The sequence below is a fragment of the Nerophis lumbriciformis genome, linkage group LG07, assembly GCF_033978685.3.
Source record: "Nerophis lumbriciformis linkage group LG07, RoL_Nlum_v2.1, whole genome shotgun sequence".
In the NCBI taxonomy this organism is placed as follows: Eukaryota; Metazoa; Chordata; class Actinopteri; order Syngnathiformes; family Syngnathidae; genus Nerophis; species Nerophis lumbriciformis.
The window spans coordinates 39,205,494-39,218,931 of NC_084554.2; the positions used below are offsets into that span (position 1 = coordinate 39,205,494).

At 40.0% G+C, this 13,438-nt stretch overlaps 2 protein-coding genes across 3 annotated transcripts in view; one reads left to right on the forward strand and one right to left on the reverse strand.

Annotated features, from left to right (window-relative positions):
• The window catches only part of LOC133609521 (threonine synthase-like 1), a 242,160-nt gene that overhangs the window by 86,392 nt on the left and 142,330 nt on the right, over window positions 1-13,438 (reverse strand). The gene's annotated exons all lie outside the window — the stretch shown is intronic.
• arhgap21a (Rho GTPase activating protein 21a) overlaps window positions 1-13,438 on the forward strand; it is a 137,687-nt gene that overhangs the window by 12,762 nt on the left and 111,487 nt on the right. The gene's annotated exons all lie outside the window — the stretch shown is intronic.

The following is a 13,438-nucleotide window of genomic DNA, read 5'->3' on the forward strand; positions in this document are numbered from 1 at the left end:
CATGTGTCGCGGAAATGTGAGACCGGGGTTCTAACCTCTCCCCACCCCGGGACAACTGTTCCACAGCAAAGCACAAAGACCAGGTTTATATTCGCGGGGCTAATCTTTGCCGGGACTCTTTTTGGCGCCGAGCGATGGCACAGGTTCATCCTTCTGCGCGCTGACTTCAGAGGTTACGTCACTCTAATCATCATCACACTGCAGCTTTGGCCCGCTTGTGCACGTCATTACAGCCCAGCGGTGCTGCCATGTTTTGGATTAACCCATCATCAGAAAATGGCAACATTGCATCGCCGCGTAATCCTCTTAGCATGTCAGAACTCGGCAAGGATGGACACATAAATCTTTGGGAATGGGGCGGGTGGTGCGGAGCAAACACTTGATGGAGCGATGCGCCTCTAATAAAATGTCGAGAGAGCTTTCGGTGTGGAATATGAGCTGCCTCTCTCCCTTACACTGAGTACAATCTAATAAATGTCTCCATTAGCGTCGGTTAACCACTTCCGCCTGGCAACAAGCTGGAGCTCCATAAAGCATCTTATTTTAGCTTTGGATTTGTGAGGGTTTTGGATATGCTTCCATGCCGACATATGATCAGAAATGACTGAAAACACAAACATGCGTGCCAGGCCACTGGTTAGTACACCCTGTGTTTAACATTTACCAGTTAGTTCAGCATTTTCTAATTTATTTCTTTTATTTTCAATGGCACTTCCATCATTGTTAATGCCAAGTCTCCAAATACTATGCCCCCTATGAGCTGCATCAGAGCAATCAGATTGGACTATAAGTCAGTGCTATGATTTTCCAGTGATGTCATCATTGCTTGTCAAACCATAAGCTTTGGGTTGGGCAATATAGATGATATGCGATATATATATATATATATATATATATATATATATATATATATATATATATATATATATATATATATATATATATATATATACACACCGTATATTACCAAACAAACGCCCTTGGGAAAATAACTGCCCATGTCCTAATAGCCGCCCGGGGTCTGACCCCATTTTGTGAATTAACTGCCTCTTCCTAAAGGGGAACATTATCACAATTTCAGAATTGTTAAAACCATTAAAAATCAGTTCCCAGTGGCTTATTATATTTTTCGAATTTTTTTTCAAAATTTTACCCATCATGCAATATCCCTAAAAAAAGCTTCAAAGTGCCTGATTTTAACCATCGTTATATACACCCGTCCATTTTCCTGTGACGTCACACAGTGAAGCCAACACAAACAAACATGGCGGAAAGAACAGCAAGCTATAGCGACATTAGCTCGGATTCAGACTCGGATTTCAGCGGCTTAAGCGATTCAACAGATTACGCATGTATTGAAACGGATGGTTGTAGTGTGGAGGCAGGTAGCGAAAACGAAATTGAAGAAGAAACTGAAGCTATTGAGCCATATCGGTTTGAACCGTATGCAAGCGAAACCGACGAAAACGACACGACAGCCAGCGACACGGGAGAAAGCGAGGACGAATTTGGCGATCGCCTTCTAACCAACGATTGGTATGTGTTTGTTTGGCATTAAAGGAAACTAACAACTATGAACTAGGTTTACAGCATATGAAATACATTTGGCAACAACATGCACTTTGAGAGTGCAGACAGCCCAATTTTCATCAATTAATATATTCTGCAGACATACCCTCATGTCAGCAGGCCAGGGAAGCTAGGGTCGATATTCTTCTCTTGATCATCTTGGGACGGTGTGAGCCAAGACATCCAGGGGGTTTAGCTCGCTCGTCTGCGGGAACAAACTGCCGCCATTGCTTGCCATGCTACCGAGGACCTTTGTCCCTGAATTGCTCACACACTCCGGCAGATTCAATGGGGGTCTGGCGGCAGATTTCTTTGACTTTATCGTTGGAAATGCATCTGCTTTGAGTGTCGCAGGATATCCACACATTCTTGCCATCTCTGTCGTAGCATAGCTTTCGTCGGTAAAGTGTGCGGAACAAACGTCCAATTTCTTGCCACTTTCGCATCTTTGGGCCACTGGTGCAACTTGAATCCGTCCCTGTTCGTGTTGTTACACCCTCCGACAACACACCGACGAGGCATGATGTCTCCAAGGTACGGAAAACAGTAGAAAAAAACGGAAAATAACAGAGCTGTTTTGACCCGGTGTTTGAGAAAATGGCGGATTGCTTCCCGATGCGACGTCACGTTGTGACGTCATCGCTCCGAAAGCGAATATTTAATTCGCCAAAATTCACCCATTTAGAGTTCGGAAATCGGTTAAAAAAAATATGGTCTTTTTTCTGCAACATCAAGGTATATATTGACGCTTACATAGGTCTGGTGATAATGTTCCCCTTTAAGCCTTTTTAAAGAAATTATCACGGATTATGCAAATTGTTTGATGACCGCCTATGTCCAAATAGCAGTTATTTGCATAATTTAGATTAAAATGCTACTGGGGTTGCGTTTGCTGGAGTATTATTGTTTTGATGGTTTTATAGAATACTTGGTACCATAATTTTATTTTTCCTGTATGCTGCTTTATTTAAAACTTGGAGTACTGTAGCCGTTATTTTATTCAAGTGACAGTATTATTGTTCTGTTTTGATGGTGGGTTTTATACTTGAGTACTTGGTACCATAATTTTATTTTCCCCGGTAGGCTGCTTTATTTAAAAAGTGTATTTATTTTTAGTATTGGTATTCTATTTGACAATTGTTGCACTACTGCCATGTTGAGGCCTTGTTGTTCTCTTGTCTTTTGATAGCCTACCTCATGTTGATCTCTTGTTTTTTTGTTTGTACGTTTACAATAGCTTTTACATTTAAGGTTTTTTGTACGAAAAAAAAATACTGGACAGTAACCATTGTTACCAAATAATGGCCTGGTGCAGGCTGGTGCAAAAATAAATAAAAGCCTTGTGCAAATAACCGCCTGCTTCTTTTAAACGCCTGTCCCCAAAATTGATTTTGTGAAATAAACGCCTGGGCTACTATTTGGTAATATACGGTATATATATATATATATATATATATATATATATATATATATATATATATATATATATATATATATATATATATATATATTAGAGATGTCCGATAAATGCGTTAAAATGTAATATCGGAAATTATCGGTATAGTTTTTTTTATTATCGGTATCGTTTTATTTTTTATTTTTTATATTAAATCAACATAAATAACACAAGATACACTTACAATTAGTGCACCAACCCAAAAAACTTTCCTCCCCCATTTACACTCATTCACACAAAAGGGTTGTTTCTTTCTGTTATTAATATTCTGGTTCCTACATTATATATCAATATATATCAATACAGTCTGCAAGGGATACAGTCGGTAAGCACACATGATTGTGCGTGCTGCTGGTCCACTAATAGTACTAATTTGACTAATTATCATTAATTACTAGTTTCAATGTAACTGTTTTTATATTGTTTTACTTTCTTTTTTATTCAAGAAAATGTTTTTCATTTATTTATCTTATTTTATCTTATTCATTTTTAAAAAAAAGTACCTTATCTTCACCATACCTGGTTGTCCAAATTAGGCATAATAATGTGTTAATTCCACAACTGTATATATCGGTTGATATCGGTATCGGTTGATAAGCCATTATCGGACATCCCTAATATATATATATATATATATATATATATATATATATATATATATATATATATATATATATACATATGATATATACAGTATATTTTAGAAAGCGGTATATATTTGAGACAATTACCGCCATACCTGTATTTTTTTATGTGCCTTTGTTACTGCCGTTTGATCTTCTTTACGCCTGACTTGCAAAGCACATGGCGTCCTATTTGGCTTGCGTGTTTACGGAGGCTTCTATGATGACGCACTGTGACGAGCATCAAACTTAAAAAAAAAAAAAAAATATGGTGGCGCGGTTCCGACTTCTCGACTCCCAAGTCATACAATGCTTTGGACAGCGACTGCATTTGGTGATTGGTGAGTGACAACAGCTTTATTTACACATCTACCGATTTGCTTTAGAACAGACCTGAGCAAATTAAGGCCCGGGGGCCACATGCGGCCCGTTATGCTTTTCAATCTGGCCCGCCGGACATTCTCAAATAATTGTTTTAGATCTTTAAGATGGAAAGTGTAGCTGCCATTATGATGTGCAGTGATGTTTTCTAATGACCGTAAGTCTTCAACTATACAAAGTATTTCAATGGTTGGAATCTGCGCTTTTGCATGATATACTAGTTACTATGGTAATCTAATTAGTTACTATGGTAATCTATGTCACAGGAGCTCAGACGAGGCACCAAGCAGTGTGGGTGGGAAGCGTTTCCACAGACGCGGAAGGAGATTTTCACAACAAAGTTCTAAAGCTTAGTGATATATCATATATATCTGATAGTAGGTGGGTTTTTTTTTTTTTACCCTTCGCGTTCATATTTCGCTGTTTGTTGCATTTTTGTTGTGTTTTGCTTGATTTTAAAATATGTCAATGGAGAGGGAGTGTGCTGTTCATATGTTGTCAATATTCAGTGTTTTATCCTTCATAGTTAATATTGTAAATCCCACATTATTTATTTTCATGTACATTCTGGGTGTCTCATTAAGTAAAAAAATTTAAAATTCCATTTTGTTTTTTTAAGGCGGTCTGTTATCACGTTTTTAGCATTCAATCAGACATTGTTGTGAGGTTTTGTATTAGTGTTCCTAAAAATAGATATACCGGCCCCCAGACAAGTTTTTTTCTCTAAATTTGGCCCCCGAGTCAAAATAATTGCCCAAGCCTGCTTTAGAACCTACACTATATTGCCAAAAGTATTTGGCCACCTATTCAAATGATGAGAATCAGGTGTCCTAATCATTTGGCCCGGCCACAGGTGTATAAAATCAAGCACTTAGGCATGGAGACTGTTTCTACAAACATTTGTGAAAGAATGGGCCGCTCTCAGTGATTTCCAGCGTGGAACTGTCATAGGATGCCACCTGTGCAACAAATCCAGTCGTGAAACTTCCTCGCTCGTAAATATTCCAAAGTCAACTGTCGGCTTTATTATAAGAAAACGGAAGAGTTTGGGAACAACAGTAACTAAGCCACCAAGTGGTAGGCCACGTAAACTGACAGAGAGGGGTCAGCGGATGCTGAAGCGCATAGTGCAAACTACATGTGACCTTCCAATTAGCCCACGTACAGTACGCAGAGAGCTTCATGGAATGGGTTTCCATGGCTGAGCAGCTGTATCTAAGACATGCATCACCAAGTCCAATGCAAAGCGTGGGATGCAGTGGTGTAAAGCACGTCGCCACTGGACTCTAGAGCAGTGGAGACGGGTTCTCTGGAGTGATGAATTACGCTTTTCCATCTGGCAATCTGATGGACGAGTCTGGGTTTGGAGGTTGCCAGGAGAACGCTACATTTCGGACTGCATTGTGCCGAGTGTGCAATTAGGTGGAGGAGGGATTATGGTGTGGGGTTGTTTTTCAGGAGTTGGGCTTGGCCCCTTAATTCCAGCGAAAGGAACTTTGAATGCTCCAGGATACCAAAACATTTTGGACAATTCCATGCTCCCAACAGTTTGGAGCGGGCCCCTTCCTCTTCCAACATGACTGTGCACCAGTGCACATAGCAAGGTCCATAAAGACATGGATGACAGAGTCTGGTGTGGATGAACTTGACTGGCCTGCACAGAGTCCTGACCTGAACCCGATAGAACACCTTTGGGATGAATTAGAACGGAGACTGAGAGCCAGGCCTTCTTGACCAACATCAGCGTGCGCTTTTGGAAGAATGGTGGAAAATTCCTATAAAAACACTCTGCAACCTTGTGGACAGCCTTCCCAGAAGAGTTGAAGCTGTAATTGCTTCAAAAAGTGGACCCACATCATATTGAACCCTATGGCTTAGGAATGGGATGGCACTTGAAGTTCATATGTGAGTCAAGGCAGGTGGCCAAATACTTTTGGCAATATAGTGTATGTCTCTCCTTGTAGCGACTTTATCACTAATCTCATCGTTTGTTAACTCCTGTTAGCGACTTAGCACTGAAGCTAACGATAGCTCCTCTCTGCTGCTCACTCGGTGTGTCAAATGTTTAGCTACATCTTGTTTTTACACCTTGATTCCCGAGCGCGACCACCGCTGCTGCTCACTGCTCCCCTCACCTCCCAGGGGTTGGAACAAGGGGATGGGTCAAATGCAGAGGGTAATTTTACCACACCGAGTGTGTGTGTGACTATCAGTGGTACTTTAACTTTAACTTTTAAAAGTGCCTCTCCCCATAGCCTATGTGGACTAGGCTACTGTAGCGGCAGGGTGGCTGAAAAATTGCTTTAAACTTAACAGCTAGCAGCAGCTTTCACCGCAGCTCCATCTATCCTGCGCACAAGTGTGAGGCTTTCAACCTAATGTTAATAAACAAAATAGACGAAACTGCTTTGACATAGTATAATACAGTGATAAAAAAAATTATAAATAATGATAAAAATACAGTGATATCAGTTTTGGTCTGTATCGCCCAGCTCTATAGCCGACGATACAACTTTTAATACTATCATTACATCGTGACAGTGCATATTTATGACACATTCTAGCTGTGTCTCGCAAATTTGACAGCGAACAAACGCGTCCTCAATACAATGTAATGTCCTCGCTCACGGCTAACGTCCCTCCACAGGGCGAAGCGTCTGTGGCGGCGAATAAACTGTTTATCACAAGTAGCATTATCACTGGAGGACGAGGAATAGCTAAACATGCTACACTACACACTGTAGGAGGATAAACTAACTGCTAATCGGAAAATAGAGCTAGTGAATGTAAACAAAGTTGGGTGGATCGATACAAGTATCAAGAGTAATGATACCATGTATAGCAAGGGTGTCAAACTCAAATACAGAGTGGGCCAAAATGTAAAACTGAACAAAGCCGCGGGCCAAGGTTGAACAAATTAACCTTTTAATAGGGACCCAAACAAGTTTTGCATTGAATATTGAACAAGCAAGGCTTATATAACTTTATAGTGACATGCAAAATCGAGTTTCAAATAATAATAATTCAAAAATATCAATGACATATCAAATAAAATTTAAATAAAAATTGAATGCCTCTTTTCTAATTGCAGCCTTCTGAGGTAAATATCAAAATAAACTTTTTCCACAGGCTAATAATACATTTGAAAATAAAATAACAATAATGAATGAATCAAACATTCAAGCCTTGAAGTAGCAAGAGAAAGTGCACGAATAAGACTTGAATCATTGCTCATTTTGCTACACTGATTTGCTTTAACACTGAATGTGGAACAAGCAACGCTTATATAACTTAATAGAGCAAAATCAACTTTCAAAAAACAAACGAAAAAACATCAATGGTATATTTTATACAATTTAAATAAAAAATGTAGTGCCTCTTTTCTTTTTGCAGCCTTCTGAGGTAAATATCAACATTAACTTGGTGGGTGGGGGTGGGGCTTGGTGGTAGCGGGGGGTGTATATTGTAGCGTCCCGGAAGAGTTAGTGCTGCAAGGGGTTCTGGGTATTTGTTCTGTTGTGTTTATGTTGTGTTACGGTGCGGATGTTCTCCCAAAATGTGTTTGTCATTCTTGTTTGGTGTGGGTTCACAGTTTGGTGCATATTTGTAACAGTGTTAAAGTTGTTGATACGGCCACCCTCAGTGTGACCTGTATGGCTGTTGACCAAGTATGATTTGCATTCACTTGTGTGTGTTTAAAAGCCGCATATAATATGTGACTGAGCCGGCACGCTCAGGAAAAGCGGACGTGACGACAGGTTGTAGAGGGCGTTGAAGGCAGTGCCTTTAAGGCACGCCCCCAATAATGTTGGCCGGGTGAAAATCGGGAGAAATTCGGGAGAATGGTTGCCCCGGGAGATTTTCTGGAGTCTCCCGGGAAAATTGTTGGCAAGTATGAGTATTAGCGGTGAATGCGGTGTTACAGTGGCACCGCCGCTGTATAATACCGGCGGGCCAGCTCTAATGTTAATTTGATAGTGCCTCAAGGGCCAAATGAAATTACACGGGCCAGAGTTTGACACCCATGATGTATAGTATCTGGAGACAGGAGGACTTTAAGGACAAAAACCAAATGATTTAAATCCGGTCAATAGTAGGAAATCATTTAAATATTTAATTGATACTGTTACACCACCATCTTGTGTTTTTGGCTGATTATAATTGTGATCAAAAATAGAATCAAACAATGATCTTGAAAATTTAAATGATCAATTTTAGTATGACCAACACTGCCCCTGTAAGTACTTGGTATTAGATCGATACCCGAATTTGTAGTATCGCACAAAACTGATGAGAAGTATCCAAACAACATAATAATAAGTGCTTATTACAGCTTGACAGACGTGTTTTCTGAAGTGGTGCTTGGTGAAAGAAGATTGAGAACCATTGCAATATACTATGGCATACGTCAGATGCCAAATTAAAAGCCTAAAAAAAAGATTTTCTAATTAATGGCGATTCTTATTTGTAATAATTCCTAATCGATTAAATATATATTTATTTATATTAATAATGATTTAAATTTTTTTAAATCTGTCCTGTCCAGCTACTCAGGCAAATCATATTATTGATGCAAATGATCATATCTGCTGTATAGATTTACTTTATAAAAGAGAAGTGTTGGATACTTATTATGTTACTTTATTTGTCCATCCATCCATTTTCTACCACTTGTCTCTTTCGGGGTCGCTGGAGCCTATCTCTATTTTATTTTTTTTTCATGAACAAAAAGTGAATTCAAGAGGCGTGGGCTATTGCAGGCGCATAAAAAATGGCTCCCAAACGAACGACTCTCACAATTGGGAACCGGTTCTCATCGTTTACTTCAAAGAGCCGTTCAAATCGCTCGATTCATTCGCAAACGTCACATCTCTACTCTTCAATGTTTACATTACAAACTAGGAAAATGAACATTTGTATCATGTGCTGCCATCTGTGTCAGTATAGAAATATTCACATTTCAGCCTAAAAGAATTCCATCCATCCATCCATCCATTTTCTACCGCTTATTCCCTTTGGGGTCGCGGGGGGCGCTGGAGCCTATCTCAGCTACACTCGGGCGGAAGGCGGGGTACACCCTGGACAAGTTGCCACCTCATCGCAGGGCCAACACAGATAGACAGACAACATTCACACTCACATTCACACACTAGGGACCATTTAGTGTTGCCAATCAACCTATGCATGTTTTTGGAGGTGGGAGGAAGCCGGAGTACCTGGAGGGAACCCACACAGTCACGGGATTGAACTCAGGACCTTCGTATTGTGAGGCACATGCACTAACCCCTTTTCCACCATGCTGCCCTACTTTATTTGTATTTAATTAAATGTTTGGATATAATTTAACTAAACGAAACCTATTTTCTTTTAAGTAAAATAGAAATGTATCAGAGCTGTTTATTTTATGGAAGAATGTAGTTAATCATAGAACTGGCACCCAATGTTATTGAAAAGTATTGGAGGAATGTTTAGAATTAGAGATGTCCGATAACGGCTTTTTTACCGATATTCCGATATTGTCCAACTCTTAATTACCGACACCGATATCAACCGATACCGATATATACAGTCGTGGAATTAACACATTATTATGCCTAATGTTGTTGTGATGCCCCACTGGATGCATTAAACAATGTAACAAGGTTTTCCAAAATAAATCAACTCAAGTTATGGAAAAAAATTGCCAACATGGCTCTGCCATATTTATTATTGAAGTCACAAAGTGCATTATTTTTTTTAACAAGCCTCAAAACAATACCAGTGCAATACTTTTTCATAACATGGTCACTACTGCCTAGTTTCTCTTGTTATATTCTTATTTTACTGTTATATTTTTATTCTTATTGTTGCTTTTTATTTTTATTCTTATTGTAATATTTTTCTATTCCGTTTCCATTTATACCCCCATTATTTACTTTTTACTTTTTAAATTCGATCTCAATTCTGCACACTGCTGCTGGAATTTTAATTTTCTTGAGGGAACTCTCCTGAAGGAATCAATAAAGTACTATCCATCTATCTATCTATCTATCTATCTATCTATCTATCTATCTATCTATCTATCCAAACAGCAGCTTGGAATTTGGGACATGCTCTCCCTGAGAGAGACTATGAGGAGGTTGAGGTGGGCGGGGTTGGGGTGGGTGGGGGTGGGGGGTAGCGAGGGGTTTATATTGTAGCGTCCCGGAAGAGTTAGTACTGCAAGGGATTCTGGGTATTTGTTCTGTTGTGTTTATGTTGTGTTACGGTGTGGATGTTCTCTCGAAATGTGTTTGTCATTCTTGTTTGGTGTGGGTTCGCAGTGTGGCGCACATTTGTAACAGTGTTAAAGTTGTTTATATGGCCACCCTCAGTGTGACCTGTATGGCTGTTGACCAAGTATGCTTTGCATTAATTCGTGATGAGAACAGCCGGTAGATATTATGTGACTCGGACGGCACGCACGCAAAGGAAATGCCTGGTTTATTGGCACTCTGTACCTCTCCCTACGTCCGTGTACACAGCGGCGTTTTAAAGCGTCATACATTTTACTTTTAGAAACTGATACTGATAATTTCCAATAGCCCGATATTATCGGACATCCCTATTTAGAATCGATTTTCAATCATATTGTTACCCACAAGAATTAAATCAAATCCAATCGTTTGGTGCCCAAATATTCACAGACCTACTTTCTAACCCGTTTTGAAATGCTTCTATTATCATTTACATGCCAAATAATACATTGGGATGCATATCGTTATTGCAGGAAGCTGCAATATATATCGTGATGTACATTTCAGGCCATCCTAACGATAAGTTAGTGCCATGATTTCTCGGTGATGCCATCATTGCTTTGCTAGCCATGAGCTCATATTTAATCATCATGTTTACAATAACACACAAACTCTCCCCAACTTTCAAGCTTGACTGAGCGCCCCCCCCCTACACACTTCTTAATGAGGCCTGCCCCCCTCCTCCGACTCGCATCATCCCGCCTCATTAATGAGGGAGGGGCGTTGTCGCTCAGTGAGTAACCCCCTCCTTCCTCCTCTTCCTCACACACTGTGACCACCGCCCAAGCCGCGGAAACACAGCCCCCCAGCCCCCCCCCCCCCCGTCATGGGGAGAAAAACACCCTACTTGCAATAGATCTGTTTGGGCCTTGCGAGCGATGACCCGCCATCATGCATGCTTGCACAGCACCTGTGTATTTACATTTTGTGTTGGAGTTAATAACATACTCATAGGGTAGTATTTAAGTGTCAGAGGTCACACAATAGTATGTTGGCCAAAATCTGTCCCTGATGCTGGAATTGAAACAATTCCAGGAACACGCCATTCTGTTCATCATTTATGCTGATGAGCTTTGTTTGTCCATAAATGCATAAATGCACTTTGTCTATAAATGTTCTCAGTCATCCAGGTCATTGTCATCTCAGGGAATTCAGTCGGTCGCAACTGGACTGTTTGGTTGGTCTTAAAATACATTTCGCCTCTCAGGCGAGTATGCATCATTAGTTTGTGCTCAAAGACTTACAAAACCCAAAACCAGTGAAGTTGGCACGTTGTGTAAATCGTGAATAAAAACAGAATACAATGATTTGGAAATCCTTTTCAGCCTATATTCAATTGAATAGACTGCAAAGACAAGATACTTAACCTTCGAACTGGAAAACTTTGTTATTTTTTGCAAATATTAGCTCATTTGGAATTTGATGCTTGCAACATGTTTCAAAAAAGCTGGCACAAGTGGCAAAAAAGACTGAGAAAGTTGATGAATGCTTATCAAACACTTATTTGGAACATCCCACAGGTGAACAGGCTAATTGGGAACAGGTGGGTGCCATGATTGGGTATAAAAGCAGCTTGCATGAAATGCTTAGTCATTCACAAACAAGGATGGGGCGAGAGTCAGCACTTTGTGAACAAATGCCTGAGACAATTGTTTAAGAACAACATTTCTCAACCAGCTATTGCAAGGAATTTAGGGATTTCACCATCTATGGTCCGTAATATCATCAACAGGTTCAGAGAATCTGGAGAAATCACTGCATGTAAGCATAATAAACATTGAATGCCCATGACATTTGATCCCTCAGGCGGTACTGCATCAAAAAGCGACAACAGTGTGTAAAGGATATCATCACATGGGCTCAGGAACACTTCAGAAAACTACTGTCAGTAACTACAGTTCGTCGCTACATCTCTAAGTACAAGTTAAAACTCTACTATGCAAAGCCAAAGCCATTTATCAACAACACCCAGAAACGCTGCCGGCTTTGCTGGGCCAGCTCTCATCTAAGATAGACTGATGCAAAGTGGAAAAGTGTTCTGTGGTCTGACGAGTCCACTTTTCAAATTGTTTTCGGAAACTGTGGACGTCGTGTCCTACGGACCAAAGAGGAAAAGAACCATTCGGATTGTTATAGGCGCAAAGTTGAAAAGCCAGCATCTGTGATGGTATGGGGGTGTATTAGTGCCCAAGGCATGGGTAATTTACACATCTGTGAAGGCACCATTAATGCTGAAAGGTACATGCAGGTTTTGGAGCAACATATGTTGCCATCCAAGCAACGTTATCATGGACGCCCCTGCTTATTTCAGCAAGACAATGCCAAGCCACGTGTTGGTGCCAATCAGTCAGCTGCTATTTGAACCTGCCTTCCTCTCCAGTCAGTGCTGGATTATTGTCACTACTACCTGTCATAATACTTGTCGTTGTAGCTCTGTCTACTTTTGTTCACTCTGCTCATGTCATAGTTCCTTCGTGTCACAGTAAGTGTTTTTGTTTCTTGTCGACAGTTAGCCTTTGTGCTATTTTAGTTCATAGCCAAGTTTGTTCTCCGCCTTGTGCGCGCCTTTTGTTTTTACCCTTTTGTTTGTTTTTTTGCTATAGTGTTAAATTAAATCATATTTTCCTGGACAAAGCCTGCCATCTCTGCATCTTGGGGTTCTTTACCAACATACTCTGACAGTTCGAACATTAAATGTATTGTCTTCGCAGTCTATTCAAGTGAATATAAGTTGAAAAGGATTTCCAAATCATTGTATTCTGTTTTTATTTACAAATTACACAACGTGCCAATTTCACTGGTTTTGGGTTTTGTAGATCGGACCAATCTAAGTCAATGAGCACTTATGCACTTTGACTTTTTGTCCATCTAATAGACAGGAGGACACACACGTCAGGAATACTAGCATAGCCATGCGAGCTACATGCTAACATTAAACTCACATTTTAATATCAGCCTTTTTTTTAATATTAGCCTATTTGCCAAAGAAAAACAAAATGATCCAACTTACAGCTACCACGTCCTACGGCTGAGCTTTGGGTTGTATTTTAGGGGGTGTAGCGAAGCCTGCTTTTTCACAATGAAGTGTTGGGCACACTTTTATGCAAAAAGTATATATGAGTATTATGTCTCGA